At 34.5% G+C, this 18,542-nt stretch overlaps 1 long non-coding RNA gene across 2 annotated transcripts in view; it reads right to left on the bottom strand.

The window, feature by feature from the left end:
- LOC138918350 (uncharacterized) overlaps positions 1-18,542 on the bottom strand; it is a 167,388-nt gene that overhangs the window by 27,259 nt on the left and 121,587 nt on the right. For both annotated transcript variants that reach the window (XR_011427686.1, XR_011427687.1), the window contains one exon: positions 716-844. This is a non-coding gene — a long non-coding RNA (uncharacterized lncRNA). The remainder of the gene's footprint in view (positions 1-715; positions 845-18,542) is intronic.

Raw genomic sequence — 18,542 nt, 5'->3', positions numbered from 1 at the left:
AGCTAGGTATTTTATATATCCATTCCATTCACAAATCTGCAGAACAAAATAAGAAAATACAGTCATGTGTACCATAGGACCATGAACCATATCTGCCATGTATCTGGATGGTAGAATGATGTGAAACCTTATTTCTCTCAATATTTTGTAATTTGTAGATATTTAAATTTTTTACATTGAACGTACATGATTTTCTCAATTAGGAAACCAGAAGTAAACAAAACGCTATGAGAAGACATAGATCGTAACCGTAAATTTGGTGTTTGCGTTAATAACAATAAAAGCTGTCAGTTATTTGTTTGTAATTTTTCACCAAAGCCTAGGTTGGATAGTCAAAGCCATGGCTTTAGTTTTCAAAACAGTATCCAGATTGTTAAGGAAATTGAACAGAAACTGACTGCTGTTCTTTGCCAAAATAAAACTCTTGCAAGTGGCAACTTGTGACACTAAGTTACCTGGAGCAGCTATCTTGCTATCTTTTTTAAATAATTCACCAAATAGGGCTAGAGCTTTCCATCTGGGGTTTACAATAGATTAAATGTCACCACTAGTTTTTGTAAGAGATCCATATTGCAAAATGTTCCTTCTCAGAGTTGGTCATGGGGCTCTTGTTCTGCAATTGTATAGCAAACAGATGAGCATATCCTGAAACGACAGGGGTGCACATTTCCAGGTTTTGGCAGACTCTCTTATTTCTCAGCAAGGGAGATAGTACCTTCAGCAATAGCCGTTGAGAATCCACGCTGCGAGGAAACAGTACTCACAGATCTTCTTGAACAGCAATCCTTTCTCCATTCCTTGGATGTTTTTGCTTTTATTTCATCAATCGCTATTTAAAAAGGACCTAGATCATAGACAATAAACATATCTGTCACAATTAAAGTGAAACATTTTATTAAATATACATTTTTAGTAAAATCCTTTAAGGGAAAGTACAAAGTTAAAATCTCAGACATAGGCATAAAAAGTCATTGTATACGTATGTAAGACACATGTATATGCATACACACACATTTAGAAGACGTTATTTAAAGATAGAAAATTGGTTAGGAGATTTTAATCAGTGACAACTATCATGAAAATGTCCTTTACGACCTCATAACCAGTTAATAATAAAAAAGCACATGCAAAATAGAGAGCAATCAGTGTAGCTTATTAACCCTTTTATCCTCAACAAAAGCCAACTTAAGCCTACCAATTCAGTATTCTCTGTGGTCGTTTTCATTTGCAGTGATTGGCTCAAATATAATTCTCTATCTATCTATCTATCTATCTACAGAATTGTGCATTTCAGCATATCTCTAATTATTTTGGTGGCAAAATTTTTAGGGTTTATTTTGCTCCTCAGACTGTTGTCCTATAAATAAGGGTACAATCTGCTGTGGTGTAATCTATGTTATTGGCAGAATCCTTCATGTTTATGCATCAAGTATCACTAAAAATACATCGCACATTTTCATATTGGGAAAAATATTAACCTTTGTATCTCTTAAGATTTAATTTATAAATATAAACAGAAATTAGAAAGAAATATTCAGAGATTTCCAATATAGACAAAAACGAACTAATAGTTCCAAATAATAAGCATTAGAAGAAATCAGATATATACAGTTAAAAACATATGGCCCTAATATTTCTTGCCCTAGAAAATGGTCTATAACCATTGTAAAGCTAATATGTATTCTTTCACAAGAACTATCAATTTTGCTTTAACAAGCTTCTTTTTAACATTTGACAAACTTGCCATTACTTTAAGTTTTCACTAGCATTATAGTCTCTAGACCTACACTATTTTAATCATAGCTGCCAATACCCTTTTAGTTTTAAATAATTTAAGAAAATGTGTAGAATGCAGTTTTATTGTTTCAGGTACTGATTTCATAAATTACAGAAAAAAGCAGAGATGTCACACATTTCAAAACAAAAGAATAAAACACAACTCAAAATTCGTGAATTTTAGCAAATGAAGGTCCGGTAAATCAGCACTTTATTTTAGTTGTATTGTCTACAAATTTTTTTTTTTTTTGAGGAAGATTAGCCCTGAGCTAACATCCACTGCCAATCCTCCTCTCTTTGCTGATCAAGACTGGCCCTGAGCTAACATCCATGCCCATCCTCCTCTACTTTACATATGGGATGCCTACCACAGCATGGCTTGATGAGCGGTGCCTAGGTCTGCACCCAGGATCCAAATCAGCAAACCCAGGGCTGCTGAAGCATGTGAACTTAACCACTATGCCACCTGGCTGACTCTTGTCTACAACTTTTAGCCAATGGTAGAAATTATTACTCCAAATGGAGAGATTCTAGTAGTTACATATGTACCATCCAATACAGTGAATATTTCACCATTTTTGAATTATTTTTTAGCTAATAAGAATTAATGTTTCCACCTACCATGTAGGCAGATCCAAAACAGTCCGTCCAAATCTTCTTCCCTAATACTCAATTCTGTGTGTATCTGAGAGCCATTCTTCTGATGAGTTACTTTATTCTGGCTTTGAAAGATTGTGAAACAGGTTTATAGTAAGATGGCTAACAAAATGTTTATGTTTCTCTAGGCCGGTTGTTTTCAAATTGTGCTCTTCAGTGTCAGAAAGGGCTACATGAGATGTTTCAAGGGCTGCAGTAGTGGGAAGTGGGTGAAGGAGTCACAGAGAGAAGGAGTCCCTAAGGGCTATGCTATTTCAATAAAAGTATCTTGCTTCTGTGCTCATGAGGTAGGTTGAAAGATAGCATTACTTAAGATCACCCATCCCAGGTTCTCCACGCATCTTAGCTACATGACTTCTGTTAAAGGGAGCTGTGCTATCTGCTTCTGGCCACAACAGTGGAACTTATTGGAAAAAGGAATTGCCATAGTGTCTTAGGAGTTGGAGATTTAGAGCTAGAAGGCAGCCTCAAGATCCTCTGCCCCAGTGTTCTTATTGTACAGGAGATAAATCCAAGAGAAAGAGAGGTTAAATTATTTGATAAATTATTTACTCAAAGTTTCACAGATTAAATCAATCAACACTCATTCATTCAAAAATTTATTGACTTACTATCTACCATGTGTCAGACAGTGGCTCTGCACTGTGTATTGATAAATCATTAATTAAGACAGACACAGTCTCTGCCCAAGGGAGCTCGCATTCTAGAGGAAGAGACAGACAATGAACATGTACAAAACAAGTGACAAAGTTCCAGATGCTGATAAGGGCTGTGAGGGAAATACAGCATGATAAGGAGGCAGATAGTTGAAGGCAATGGCTAGGTTGGAGTGGGTAGGAGGGGGGCATTGTAATAAGATAGTGCAGGAAGAGCTTTATAAGAAGGTGATACTTAATTATGAATTAAATGAAGAAGAGAAGAAATGAACTTAGGAAAGAGATTCTAGGCACGAAGAACAGCCTGAGGCAGGAACAAGCTCCAGTTTGTTTAAGAAACAGAAAGTAACTAGTGTGACTGAGATAGAGCAAGTAATGGTGAGCATGATGGGGAAGGAAGTTAAAGACATATTGAGAGGGCAAGTTAAGAACATCCTCTAGGGCAAGATAAATAACTGGGAAAGCCATTGGCAAATTTTTTTTCCAGAGAAGTGAAAAAATCCGATTTGCATACTTTAGAAGATTGGCCTTTGAACTGCTGGAGAGGCAAGAAGGGAAGCAGGGGCCCCATCAGGAGCTCCTGCAGGTGTCCTGACTAGAAATGGATGGGAGTGGTAGTGGGTACAGGGATCAGTACCTGGTCTCAAGAAATACTTTAAATAGGGAACTGAAAGTACTTGCTAATAGAGCAGATGTGTGTATTCAAGAATTATTTATGGGCATTTACTTGAAATAGAGTATTATTTAAGGAGATAAGAACCGGTTTGGGTGTAAGGTGGAGGTAGAGACCCAGAATCACACATAGGTAATGGCAATACTTATAAAAACAAAAAAGGCAGGGAACAAATCTGTTTTTTTTAAAGACTCAAGGATTGGAAAAAGTTAAAGTGGAAACTATATGATAGCAATTTTAAGTAGGGAAAAATAGATAATTGGAGAAAATCAAGAGATATTTTGAAGTTTGGATCAACTTTACTTAGCGATGATTTGAATATAAGGTCAAGAACAGGGAGAATCAGAGATAAGACTCTGGTTTTGGAATGGGAAACAGGTAATTAGGTGGACCCATTCACTAAAATAAGGAGAAAGAACACTACGGAAGAACAGATGTAGCAGAGGAGGGAGATGATAAGTTCTGTTTGAGTTACCATGAGTCCTCAGGCCTTGTGATGAGATGCCCACAAGTCAGCTAGACATACAGGCCTGAGACTCATTCAAGGAATCTGGAACAGATATAGATATTTGGGCACCATCATTATATACAAAGTTTTAGAGGCCATGGGAATAAGTGAGTTTACCTGTAGAGAGTTGCTGAGTGAGAAGTGGATAAGGCAGAAGACAGAATCCAGAGAGACTCCAATATTTCGGGAACAACTTTAGAAGAAGAGGCCACAAATGACACAAAAAGGAAACAGCCAAAGAGTTAAGAAAAAAAGAAAGTAACAGAAGAGTTTAATCTTCAAAGGGACACAGAGAAACCTACAACAGGGAGAAGGAGGAGTCAAAAGCCAAGACTTGTGAGATGCCAAGTCCAGTGGGAATGAAGAGGCAGTCATTTGATGCAGCAGCAAGAACTTCACTGTCAACCCCAGATAAGCCGTTGCTGTGAAGCCATTGTAGAGGAGGAAGAGGTGGTGAGAAAGCTAAGCAAAGAGTGTGGATAACTCTTTCAAGAAGCTTGTCTTGAGAAGGAGAGAGAGAGAGAATAACGTTAAATGGCAGAGTGGCATGACATTTTTCTTTTAATTTTACAAGATAGAGGAGACTTAAATAGGCTAAAAACCTTAAATATATTTTTAAAAGGGTCAAGAGAAAGAAAAAAAAGATGCAGGAGAAACAGGACATAATCAATAAAGCAAGATCCCTCAAAGGATGTGAGTGAATGGAATTCTGAGAACACGTGGAAGCATCAAGAGAAACTTGATTAGATGTATGATTTCCTGTGATAATTTTTAATCTTAAAATTTCAACACAAGTTATTTCTAACATAGCAATACATTAAATGTGTTTATATATGTCCTGTACCAAGTTTTTCCTAGTACTCAAAGAGATACTTTACATTTAGAGAAATAATAATTAATAATGATAATTGCTGGTATTTGTTGTAACTTTCTTATGTATTAAACACATATATGTTATATTATTATTGAATTTGTTAGCCTCTGAAAATTCTTGTGAGATGGAATTGTGATGATCATTTTATAGATTAAAAATTTAATATTCAGAAAGATTAAATAGTTTTCCCAAGTCACACGACTAATGAATAGCAAATTAAGATCAAATTCTGATGTATTGTACCCAAAGCCCTTTATCTTCCATTTAGTTGGGCTTCTGGAACAATATTCTCATTTCCTCATGGAGTGGCCAACCAACTATACAATGCAGTGTAATTTGCAACGGAACGAAGCACCACTCCCAAGTTAGCTAACAACTGATGTCTGAAGTTCCTTTATCAAAGAAAACAGCTTCTTTTCTGGCAAATGAGACATTTGCCACTTCCTGGGAAGCTAATCACTAGCTGTTTTATGACTTTGTTGGGGCCACCATAATTTTTCCTTTGTTTCTGTCATTCCTCCCTGGTTTTAAGCATCTCGAAGGCAGAATCTATTTGCTATAACTTGACATGATTGTAAAATCACAAGAGACAGTATCTCCTGCCTGGTAGTTGATCAAATAACACATGCTGAAATATCAAATTATTTTTTAATGATGCTTCACATGCAAATGCACCAAAAAGCAGAATATAGGATTAACTAATACATAGCCGGCCCTATCCTAAAGGCAGATGTGAGAGAAGTTCTCAAGGGTAGTGGTTGTGATATTGAAGCACCGCACAGGAGGAGAAGGGAAAAGGAACCAGAGAAATCCAAAGAAACTTGGCCTCTTTTCCAATTTTTCTGACTGTAGGCCCTGAGTAACAAGACAGCCAAAGCCTAGATTTAAAATACAACTAGCATCTGTTATCATCACTTTAAAACATCTTTTTGGGAAAACACCCACTGAAAACACAGCTATTAATGACTTTACTTTTAGGGGTATATTACCATCATTAGCACCGATATTTTTTAATATGTGGAGGCATTGTGTTTTACTGCCTCTCTTCCTTAGGAAGGGATATTATTTAAAATAATAAAGTTGCTAATTACTGTTCTTAAAACGTGGGAGTCTATCCATGGAGTGTTTAGAACTCAGAACAATGCTCATAGTCTTAAGGTTTCTTCTTGTTCTTGGCTAGCCAGTTCTAGCTATCCAAATACAGAACCAGTAAGGATCTGTCTCTTTTTGTCTCGGGATAAAAGCTCACAAGAAAAGCACAAAAGCAAGACTTTTCTATTTGGCTTTCTCTTTTACTTTCTTTGAAATTTGTGTAAGTGCTATTTTAAAATGCTACACATTTTCACTTCTTTTGAATGCCTAACTTTTGGTCATTTTAGAAGTTCAAACCAGAGAGGATATAAAGGGGACTTGCTTGGTACCAGAAGCAACCATATATGAAAAGAAATAAATCAATATTTTGGAAAGGCAAAGAAAGAACGGATAGCAATGCAAGAGGAAAAAAAACCAGAAGGGATTAGAAGGAAAAAAAGGAAAGAGAGTGTAGAAATAATGAGAGGCAGAGACAGAAGAAGGAAAAGAAAAAACATATTAAATACAAAAGTGAAAAAAAAGAGAAAAGAATCTAGTGGATGGCTTTAGAATTTTGCCACCAATTGCATCTAATGTCTCCGTGGCACAAAAATTCTCTGCAATGTTAAAATTGCCGCAGAGGGAGACAAGATACAACTGAGTAAACAAAAGTAAATTGATAAAAGTCTATTGCTGTAAGATTCAGGTTCTCCTTCATTCAGCACTTATTTCGTAGTCTTGTATCCTCTCTCCCCAGTGCTGGTAATACTTCAGCAGTGCTTACTGAAGTCCAGCTTCACTAGGCAAGACCAAGGCAGACAGTGAAGTATAGAAAAATGGTATACAAAACCATTGTACATTAAGAAGATTTAGGCAGCTATGTGTTGGGAGAAAAAAGAATCAGGACTAAGGACAAATAAAAGCAAGTGGTAAAGGTAAGTCAAAGTAATATCTGGTGCACTGGAGCCTTTCTTACGTCTGGGTCCACTCATCCAAGGTGACAACATGCCAGCCAAAGAAAAATGCTCAGTGAACTCTGTCCAACCAGAACAAAATTTTTACAGGCTCTGGGTGCAGACAGGTGGAAGTCTGTGGCAAGCTCTTCTTTATATTCTTCTCACCCACCAGATAAATGCAGGAACTTACAGACACCATTGTAAATCTCCAATTGCTATTTTCAAGGATTCCGATGTTGCTTAAGGTAGTGTAATGAGCGTGTTGACTCTCGTGTGGAGATTTAATTTGATTCATTGGTGTCCTGTAATTATACCATCAGGAAATCTATCCCAGAGTTCAAAGAACAGAAAGATTCACTGACCAAATTGAGATTTTCAGATAACATGACATTGTAAATCAATTAAAGATACACGATGGGAGCCAAAGGGGGAGAATACAGATAGGATTATGCATTTAGGATAGAGTACAAGAAAGATAGTAAGAACATACTCTCTGAGTCCTGAGATATGTTCTATCAGAGAAATATGGTTGGAAGTATGCCTAGCCGTGCTGTAGTTCATCATTTAGCTTGATAAGCAGCTGTGGACTTTATGCTTTTTGGGAGACCACAGGTAGGGCCCGCAGGTAAGGTTGCCCAATTTAGAACTCATAAATATTGGGTGACTTCATGAGCCTTATGAATTTTTTGTGTTTTGGGAATTTTACATGCCTTGGTTATATTTAGTATATTAGTAATATTAATGCCACTTGATCTTTGTATCTATAAGTTTAGCACATACATGCTTTACTTATGTTATCTATGCCTAATTGGTCACATAGCTTGCTGATTTACTTACATATAGTTAACATGTCTCATGAATTCTGTTTATGGTTCGCAAATTACTTCTCTCCATGTTTACTTTTATTTATCATCATTATTTGTTTGTTCTCTTATTTTCTGCAGAAGAATCGAATGGTCTCAAATAAAGGAAATTCACATTACGTTAAGGATCAGAGGAGACTCGTTAGGGAGAAGGAAAGCATAAAAGCTGGGAGAACTGAGTCCGTGATAGTCAAGAGGAGATCGTAATTTGACAAACTTGTAGTGAGGTTGAGAGGTAGTGAAAAATAAGGATAACCCAGATACTGAGTTCAGGTCCACCTCATGAAATTGGTGATTGTGTTTTCTTTCCTATTAGAAACAGGACTGTCTACCCCAAATAGCAGTGTCTGTTACACTGTTTCTTCCTTTGAATTCAAGACTTTACTCTTAGAAAGTATAGCATGAGATAAAAGTATCTTCCTTCCTTCAGTCCAATCTTCACCTCCTCCTTAACCATTGCCTTTCTTGGGAACAACTCTTCACAGGGTAAGTGATGGAGGGGATGTTCACTTTTCAGGAAATCCCTCATTTTCCACCCAATGGTCCCAGCAACACAATTACCACAAAGAAGGTAAACCTCAGTACCTTTTGGGTTACTGAGCCATTTATTTAAAGTGAAATAATGCAAACATATTAATATAGGATTTTGCATTCTGATTTAATGATATTTGTATAAGGATGCATCTTGAAACTAGGTAAAAATATAATGAAATTTCTTTTCCTTGAAAGCTCTCTCTCTTCTAGTGGGAAATAAATGTATATTTGTATATATTTCTCCCAGCTTCCATTGTTTCCGTCTCAATTCCTCAGTCCCCATCATTTTCTCCCTAATCATCCCGAAACATACCTGCAAAATACATACAAACACATGCACTCACATGCACACACACACACACCCCTCCAATAAAGACGCCTCATGTTCCAGTCAATTAAATATGTTTAATCGAAATGCAGCAGAGTCAGTATAAACGCAACAGAGGCCATCATGCACACACACAAATTTATTTGAATAAACAGGAAATTATCTTTGAATTCTAAAACATATGCATTTGCACTACAAGAAAAATGTGACAATATGTATGTAAAACTAAAAGAGTCCAGCTACTATACAAAATCAAATTTTAATTTAACTGTGAATTGAATTATCTGCTGTGAGCAAGTCAGAGAAAAACCTCAAGAGAGAAAGATAATTCATTTCTTGAAGTGTGTTTTACATTGCTGCCTACTGCTGCTGCTTCTCTTCTTGTACATAGATCCTTGGGATCTTAAATAGCCCATGAGCCATGATGCTGCACGGACCACATCGCTATAGTTTTGCTGCTAATATAGAATACTGCATATTATCTGTCTAACTCAGGAGGCTGAGCATAGGGACTAGTTGGAGGTACAAACCTGGCCAACTAAGACTTTAAAGATAAACTAAGACTTGCAGTGTTTCTTCTTTAATAATCACTACTAGTTACCAGACAGCTACTGTATGTGTCAGATATTGTCTCAAGCTCTTTAAATTATAATATCTGCCATATGATGTATTATTATTGGTTTAATAAGAATTAAAATATACAAATAAAGTAACTGAAGCCTGATTTAAAAAGATGTACTACTTGTCCAGAGTCATTCAGCAGGAATCAGGATTTAGATTCAGATTTATCTGATTCAAAGATGGTTTCCTTTCTGCTGGATCATTTTGCATCAATGGAAAAGGGAGAGTCTTTGCAAGTTTTTAAATGGAAGAGTAGAATAATCAGAAAGGTGCTTTAGTTAGATGTGGAAGGTGACCTTTGGGGAAATTGTTTGAGATGGGGCTCCTGTTAAGAGGAAATGGCAAAAATAACAGACGCTTGAACCAAGATGTGGCAGTGGAATAGAAAAGTAAGGGGAGGGTAGTAGGGCAGTTTAGTAAAGAGACAGATGCGCAAAATCATTTTATTCTCCGTTGTGTCGCCTGAGCCAAGCACAATGCCTGTCTGTAGGTGTTCACCCTTTGCTTGTTGACTGAAAGGAAGCAGTGAATTACCGGTGGATGGCTTAGGGGAAAAGCAGCAGCTACTCCTGCCCAGCGTACGTGAATCAGAAATGGGACGGCTTTTTAAAACAAAGGCTCATTCAAATCATTTGGAAAGGAAATGATAGCAGGATTTTTCAGAGATGAAAGTATTTGAAAATAATGCCTATGGCTGTAATGCAGCCATCAGTTTTATAAATATGAGAAAAAAGTGGAAAATAAATGATTGCCACATATTCATCTTTTCCCGCAAGCACAGACATAGCCCGAAGTATCTTATTCAACTACCCATTAAACATACCTACAATAATCAAAATATGTTTAAAGGGATATTTTATAGTTTGTAAAGCACATTCATGGAAGGTGCATTTTTATCTGACAATTGAGGCAAGATTTTTTAAGATTGATAGAACAGATAGAGGAGGCAATTTTGTTATTTTACAGATGAAATATATGAGTATGAGAGATGATAATTTTAAAACACAGCTGATTAAGAAGCAGGACTAGATTACAAAGCTTCTATTATTATTTCTCCTTTTTTTCTATATGATTTTAATTATATTTATAACCAGAGATTTCGTACAATAAAATTTACTAATTTTAAGAGTAATTTGGTGAATTTTGACAAATGTATTAGTGCAGTGTAACCTTATCTACAAGGAAGGCATAGAACATTTTCATCACCTCAAAAAGTTTCCTTATGTCCATTTACAATCAATCTCCACTCACCCTTGGCTATGACAACAATAGATATTTTATCACGATAGACTAGTTTTGCCTTTACTGTAATTTCTTATTCATGTAATCATATAGTTTGCTGTCTTCTCTGCCTGGTTTCCTTCAAACAGCCTAATTTAAGCCTCATTGAAGGTAAGTGAATTTTTAATTTTATAGGAAACACTCAGACTGTTTCCAAAGTGGCTATACCATTTTGCATTTCTTCTGAGCAGTGTGTGGGAATTTCTGTTACTCCACATTCTAAACAACGCTTGATGTTTTCAGAATTTTAAATTTTAACCTTTCCAGTGTTACAGTGATAAGTCTTGTAGAAAGGTACATCATTATGGTTTTAATTTGCATTTCCCTAATAACTAATGGTGCTGAGCACTTTTTTGTGCTTATTTTCCATATCATCTTTGGAGAAATATTTGTGTAAATTTCCTGTACATTTTAAAAATCAAGTTGTTTATCTTCTTATTATTGTTTTAAGTGGCGTTTATTTAGATATTGAATACAAGAACTATATCAGAAATACATTTTGTTAATGTATTTTACTACTTTTTGGCTTTTCTTTATATCTTCTAAATTTGATGAAGTCAATTTACCATTTAATTTCATTGTGATTCATTTGTTTTAGTTCAAGTCAAAATCAATTGACCATATTATTGAGAATTTCTAGACTCTGTTCTATTTATGACTCTGAGTCACTCTGTATGCCAAAGCCACACCATGTTGATTGTTGTAGCTTCACAATTAGTCTTAAAGGACACTAGTGTAAGCCCTTCAATGTTTGGTCTTATCTTTCCTTTTTTTTTTTAAGCAATTCTAGGTCATTTCATTTTCACATGAGTTTTAAAACAAGATTACTTACTTCTTCAAAAAATACCTCTGGGATTTTGCTTCAAATTTCATAAATCCACAGATTACTTTGCAAATGTTGACATCTTGATAATAACGTCTTCTAGCCATGAACATAGTACTTGTTTAGTTCATCTTTTATTTCTCTCAGTGACTGTATTAGTCAGTGCTCTCCAGAGAAACAGAACCAACAGGGTATATGTATAGCCATAAAGAAGATTTATTATGAGGAATTTGCTCATGTGATTATGGAAGCTGAGAAGTCTCATGATTTGCAGTCTGCAAGCTGTACACCCAGGAAGCTGGTGGTGTAATTCCAGTCTGAGTTAGAAAACCTAAGAGTCAGGGGAGTCGATGGTATATATCCCAGTGCAAGAGCAGGAGAAGGCTGATGTTCCCGCTCAAGTAGGTAGGCAGGGAGGAGGTGGATCCTCCTGTCCTCTGAAATGATGGGATAAGACCTGCCCTTTCAGGAGGGCAGTCTGCTTTTATTGAGCAGGGATTCAAATGCTAATCTCATCCAGAAACATCCTCACAGACACAAGGAGAAATAATGTCTAATCTGGGCATTCCATGGCCTCGTCAAGTGAACTTAACATTAACTATCACAGTGATGTTTTGTAGTTTTTGAGGCACAGATCTTGTGCATATTATGTTAAATTTATTTCTGTTTCATGATTTTAATGTCATAAAATTTTCAGTTTCCAAACATTATTTGCTAATGTATATGAATACAATAAATTAAAAAAAAATCCATTGTACCTTGCAGCTTTTCTAAATTAATTTGTGAGCTTTAGTAGCTTTTCTGTTTTGTTTTTACTTTTTTAAGTTTTTTATAAATAGACTTTATTTTTACGAACAGTTTTAGATTTACAAAAAATTTCACAAAACACGCAGAGAGTTCCCATTTACCCCTTCTCTCACCACTCCCCAAAACACACAAGCATTCAGTTTCTCTTATAATTACAGTCTTATGTTAGTGTGGTACATTTGATACGATGAACTAGTATTGATATATTATTATTAAACCAGACCAGAAGTCCATAGTTTACATAAACATAGAAGTCCATAGTAGGATTTATTCTTTGTGTTGTATAGTTCTATGTGTTTTTGACAAATTATAATGCCGTGTGCCTGCCATTAGATTATCAGCCTTGCCAACACCTTGATCTTGGACTTCTAGCTTCCAGGATTGTGAGAAAATAAATTTCTGTTGTTTCAGCCATCCAGTTTGTGGTACTTTGTCATGGCAGCTGTAGCAAGTGAATACATTCGGTTTTAGATTTTATCCATTCTAATAGGCATGTAGTGGTATCTCATTGTTTTAATTTTCAGTTCCCTAATGACATATGATGTTGAACATCTTTTCATATGCTTATTCACCATCAGTGCGTGTTCTTTTCTGAGATGTCTGTTCAGATGTTTTGTTTGTTTGTCTTTTAATTGAGTTGCTTATTTGCTTATTGTTGAGTTTTAGGAGTTCTCTGTATATTTTGGATACATATCCATTACCAGATACATGTTTTGCAAATACTTTCTCCCAATTTGTGGCTTGTGTCTTTATTCTGTTAAAAGCATCTTTCATAGAGCAGACATTTTAAATTTTAATGAAGTTCAGCTTATCACTTTTTTCTTTAATGGATCATGTTTTTGGTGTTGTAGACACTAAACCAGTCACCAAATTCAAGGTCTTCTAGATTTTTTCATATCTTATTTTCTAGAAGCTTTATAGTTTTCTGGTTTTTATTTAGGTATATGATTCATTTTGAACTAATTTTCATAAGAGTCTGAGGTCTGTATCTAGAGTCATTCTTTTTTTTAACATGTTAATGTCCATTGTTCCAGTACCATTTCTTGAAAAGACTATTCTTTCTTCATAGCTTTGCCTTTTCCCCTTTTGTCCTAGTTCACTTGAGAATATTTTTGTGGGTCTATTTCTGGGCTCTGTATACTTTTCTTTAATATAATTGTATATGCTTTCACCAATACTATGCTGTCTAGATCACTGTAGCTTTATGGTAAATCTTAAAGTTGGGTAATGTCAGTTCTCTGACTTTGTTCTTCAGTAATATGTTGGCTATTCTCTGTCTTTTGACTGTCCATATTAACTACCAAAACATTTTGTTAATATTCGCAAAATAACTTGTTGGGATTTTGATTGGGATTGTGTTGAATCGAAATATCAAGTTGAAAATGATCGATATCTTACTAATATTGAGACTTTCTCTCCCTGAACATAAAATATCTCTGCTCTTGTTTGGGTGTTCTTTGATTTCTTTAATCAGAGTTTTGTAGTTTCTCTCATAGAGATCTTGAACACACTTTGTTAGATGCATATAGGTATATCATTTCTTAGATACTAATGTAAATAGTGTTGTGTTTTTAATTTTAAATTCCAATTGTTCATTACTGGTAGATAGTAAATTAATTGATTTTTGTATATTAACCTTGTATCCTGTAACGTTGTTGTAATTGGTTATTATTTCCAAGAGTTTTTTGGTTGAGTCTTTGGATTTTCTACATTGACAATCTTGTCATCTGCAAACAAAAATAGTTTTAATTCTTCATTCCCAATCTGTATAGGTTTTATTTCCTTATCTTATTAGCTAGGACTTCCAGTATGATGTTGAAAAAGAGTGGTAATGGGAGACATCCTTGCCTTGTTCCTGATATTAGGGTGAAAACATCTACTTTCTCACCAGAAAGTAGGATGTTAAGCGTAGGTTTGTAGATGTTCTTTATCAAGTTAAGGAAGTGCTCCTCTATTCTTAGTTTGCTGAGTTTCTATAATGAATGGGTTTTGAATTTTGTCAAATACTTTTTCTCCGTCTATTGACATGATCATATAATTTTTCTTCTTTAGCCTGTTGATGTGATGCATTACGTTAATTATTGCATTCCTGGAATAAATCCTGTTTGTTCATGGTATATAATTTTTATACATAGTTCAATTTGATTTATTAATATCCTGTTGAGGATTCCTGCATCTATGTTCATGAGAGACATTGGTCTGTAATTTTTCTTTCTTGTAATATCTTAGTCTGATTTTGGTGTTAAGGTAATGCTGGTTTCTCAGATTGCATTAGGAAATGTTCCCTCTGCTTCTTTTTTTGGAAGAGATTGTAGAGAATTGATATCATTTTCTCTTTAAATATTTGGTAGAATTCATCAGTGGATTTATTTGGGCCTGGTGCTTTCTGTTTGGAAATTTATCCATTGTTGGTTCAACTTCTTTAATAAATAGAGGACTATTCAAATTATCTAGTCCTCCATGTTTGAGTTTTAGTAGATTATGTCTTTCAAGGAATTGAACCATTTAATCTGGGTTATTGAATTTGTGGGCATAGAGTTGTTCATAATGTTCCTTTATTATTCTTGGATTTTCATTTGATCAGTTGTAATGGTGTCTCTTTCATCTGATAATAGTAGTTCATATCTGTTCCCTGTGTTTTCTGGTTACCCTAGCTAGGTTTATCTATTCATTGATCTTTCAAAATGCCAGCTTTTGATTTTGTTGATTTTTCTTTACTGTTTTCCTGTTTCCAATTTCACTGATTTCTGCTCTGATTTGTATTATTCTTTTTCTTCTTTTAATTTGGATTTTATTTGCTTTTCTATATCTAGTTTCCAAAGGCGAGGTTTAGATTATCGATTTCAAATATTTTTTATTTTCTAATACATGTATTTAAGGCAATAAATTTCCCTCTAAGCACTGCTTTCACAGCATCCTATGGGATAAGTTTGAAAAGTTGTATTTTCCTTTCCGTTTAGTTCAAAATATATTTTAGATTTCTACTGAGACTTTTTCTTTGACATATGTGTTATTTAGAAGTGTGTTGTTAGTCTTCAAATATTTTGGGAATTTCCAGCTATCTTTCTGTTATTGATTTCTAGTTTAATTCTATTGTGGTCTGAAAGCATACTTTGTATAATTTCTGTTTTATTTTTAATTTGTCAAGATGTGTTTTATGGCTCAAAATATTGTCTATATTCGTGAATATTCTGTGTAAGCTTGAGAATAATGTGCATTCTGCTGTCACTGGATTAAGTATTCTATAAATGTCAATTAGATCCAGCTAATTGATGGTACTGTGCAGTTCAACCATGTCTTTACTGATTTTCTGCCAGCTGAGTATGTCAATTACTAACAGAGAGGTGTTGCCATCTCCAACTGTAATAGTAGATTTGTCTATTTCTTCTTAAAGTTCTATAAATTTTTTGCCTCATGTATTTTGATACTCTGTTGTTAGATGTAAACACGTTCAGAATTGTTGTGTCTTCTTAGAGAACTGACCCCTTTAACATTATATGATACTCTTCTTTGCTCCTGATAATTTTCTTTTCTTCAACATGTGCTTTATCTGAAATTAATATTGCTGTTCCAGTTGCTTTTCGACTAGCGTAAACTTTATATATCTTTCTCTATTCCTTTACTTTTAATCTATCTGTGTCTTTATATTTAAAGTGAGTTTCTAGTACACCATATAGTCGGGCCTTGTTTTTTAGTCCACTTTAAGTCTCTGTCTTAATTGCTGTTTTTAGACCATCCATATTTAAATATGTAGTTTAATATTTATCATATTTGTAACTATTTTCTACTTATTGCCCTAATTAAGTGAAAAATTTAGATCCTTTTACTTTTCTAACATGAATTAATGTCTTAAATGTCCCTCCAATCACCTCTCTTGGTAAATTCCATGAAATTTTATTTGTGTTTAATTTTCATTCTTCCCAAGATATTTTCTAAATTCTATTAATATTTTCAAGTCATGTTATTTAGTAGTGAGACCTATGGGTTATTTAGAAACCTACCTTAACTATCTCTGAACAAGTGGATTTTTCAATATATCTTTCAGTTATGATGTGTAGCTACATTCTGTTATGTACAATGAAAACACTTTGTATGATTTCAGTCCTTTTAAATTTTGAGACTTTCAATAGCCTAGAATTTTATCTCTCTTGGTGACTGTTTCATATGTATTTCATCTACACTGTGAGTATCTTACAAGAATAAACTTCCATTTTCTGTTCCAGTCTCTTCTATTATTATTATCAATCAATTGCTTCTATATATGTTATAAATCCCATACAATAGTATTAGTAGTTTTGCTTACAGAGTCAATTGTCTTTTAATCTTTTAAAGAGGTTAACTGAAAGGAAAATAAGTCTTTTATAGTCCCCTACATATTTTCCATTTCCTATAATCTCATTCCTTTGTGTATATCCAACTTTCCGCCTTGCTTCATTTTCCTTCTGCATGAAGAGCTTCTTTGTAATATATCATATTTGTTCTCCTGGAAATAAATTATCACAGATTTCATTTGTCTGAAATGTCTTTATTTTGCTTTTATTTTTGAAATATATTTTTCTTGTTTTGCAATTCTAAGTTGACAATTTTTATATCATTCAATACTTTAAAGATATCTCTCCATTACTGTCATCAGGCTTTCATCTTTTCTGTGGAGAAGTCCACTGTCATTCTTATTACTTTACACATAATGTTTTTTTCCTGAGCTCTTTTTAAAATGTTCCCTTTATCGCTATTTTTCAGCAATATCTTGGATTTAGGAAAAGTGACACACAAATCAAAATTTGTAGAATTTATAGTACTGTACATATAGAATACATTCATAATGGCTTTTTCAATGTCTCTGTCGGCTAATTACATCACATTCTTAATTTTTAGATCTGTTTCTATGAAGTGATTTTTCTTCTGGTTAAAAGTCCTATTTCTTGCTTGTTTACATGTCTAGTAACTTCTCATTGGATACAGTGCACTAAATTTTTTGTTTTGTGTGCTGTATTTTGTTATACTTTTAACAAATAATGTTGGACTTATTTTGCATACGATTGTTTGGGATCAGTTTGATTCTTTTCCTAGTTTGTTATTTTCAGTTTGATTCTTAGGGATCTATCCAGAGAAGATTTTAATTGAAGCCTAGTTTAGCCCATTGAGGCAAAACTTTTTTGAGCATTCTACTTAATGTTCCTTGTATTATGTGGTCTGTCCATTCTGGCTGGTAGGAATTCAATCTATTCCAAGCTCTAATTGAGCTCTAGGAATTAATCCACTTTTTGCTTTCTAGAGATCATTTCCCACATACGTGCACATAAGCATTTGGCTAAAGAATTGTTGAGATATCTCAGAAGGAATCCAGAGCTCTTTGTTCCTGTGTATAGATCCCTCTTCTCAGTTATGCTGTCACACAAATTCTAGCTGCCTCAGCTTACCTAAACTGCCATTTCTGTCTCCTGAACTCAGTGAGACCACTGGGCTCCGTTTGGGATCTGCCTTCCAGTGTTGCGATCTAGAAACTGAAATTCCAGGGCTCCCCTCTCTTGCTCTCCTTCCCTTGGAATTTATGGCCCTGTGTGGTTTGTTTTCCAATGTCATAAAATACTATCTTTTTTATATATTTTGCCCATTTTTCTTGATGTTTACAGTGGAGTAGGATCTCATGGAATCTTTCCTGAATGGTATCCCATCTATTTGTTTTGAGACACTCTCAATGCTAAGGCAGCTACCTGTTTGTCAGATTGTAGATAGCTACACACTTTTTGTTTTGACTTGATGTTGTACACATTTTTTAATATAGATATAACCTGTGAGATAAATTAAATAGTATCAACTCTGTTTCATCTAGAAAGAAATTTCTTAAACAATCAAACAGAAAAACAAACAAACAAAAAGTAATCACCACTTTGTTCTTTAAGATTTTCACATAATTGCAAATCTAAAGATCTCCTGTGTTTTAAACAGGAAGGATCAAGATATAGTATTTTACGGTTGCAGATTTTGGCATGCTGGTGCATCAAATCCAAACTATCTATTAGATGATCCTGAAAGGAGGCCAAAAATTTTTTTAAGAACAAAAATGGCAAGAGCACATAATCCAAACATCACATAAGGATGTATGACAAATTT

This window comes from Equus caballus, chromosome 17, assembly GCF_041296265.1.
Source record: "Equus caballus isolate H_3958 breed thoroughbred chromosome 17, TB-T2T, whole genome shotgun sequence".
NCBI classification, from domain to species: domain Eukaryota; kingdom Metazoa; phylum Chordata; class Mammalia; order Perissodactyla; family Equidae; genus Equus; species Equus caballus.
This window is presented reverse-complemented; position numbering and strand designations above follow the sequence as displayed.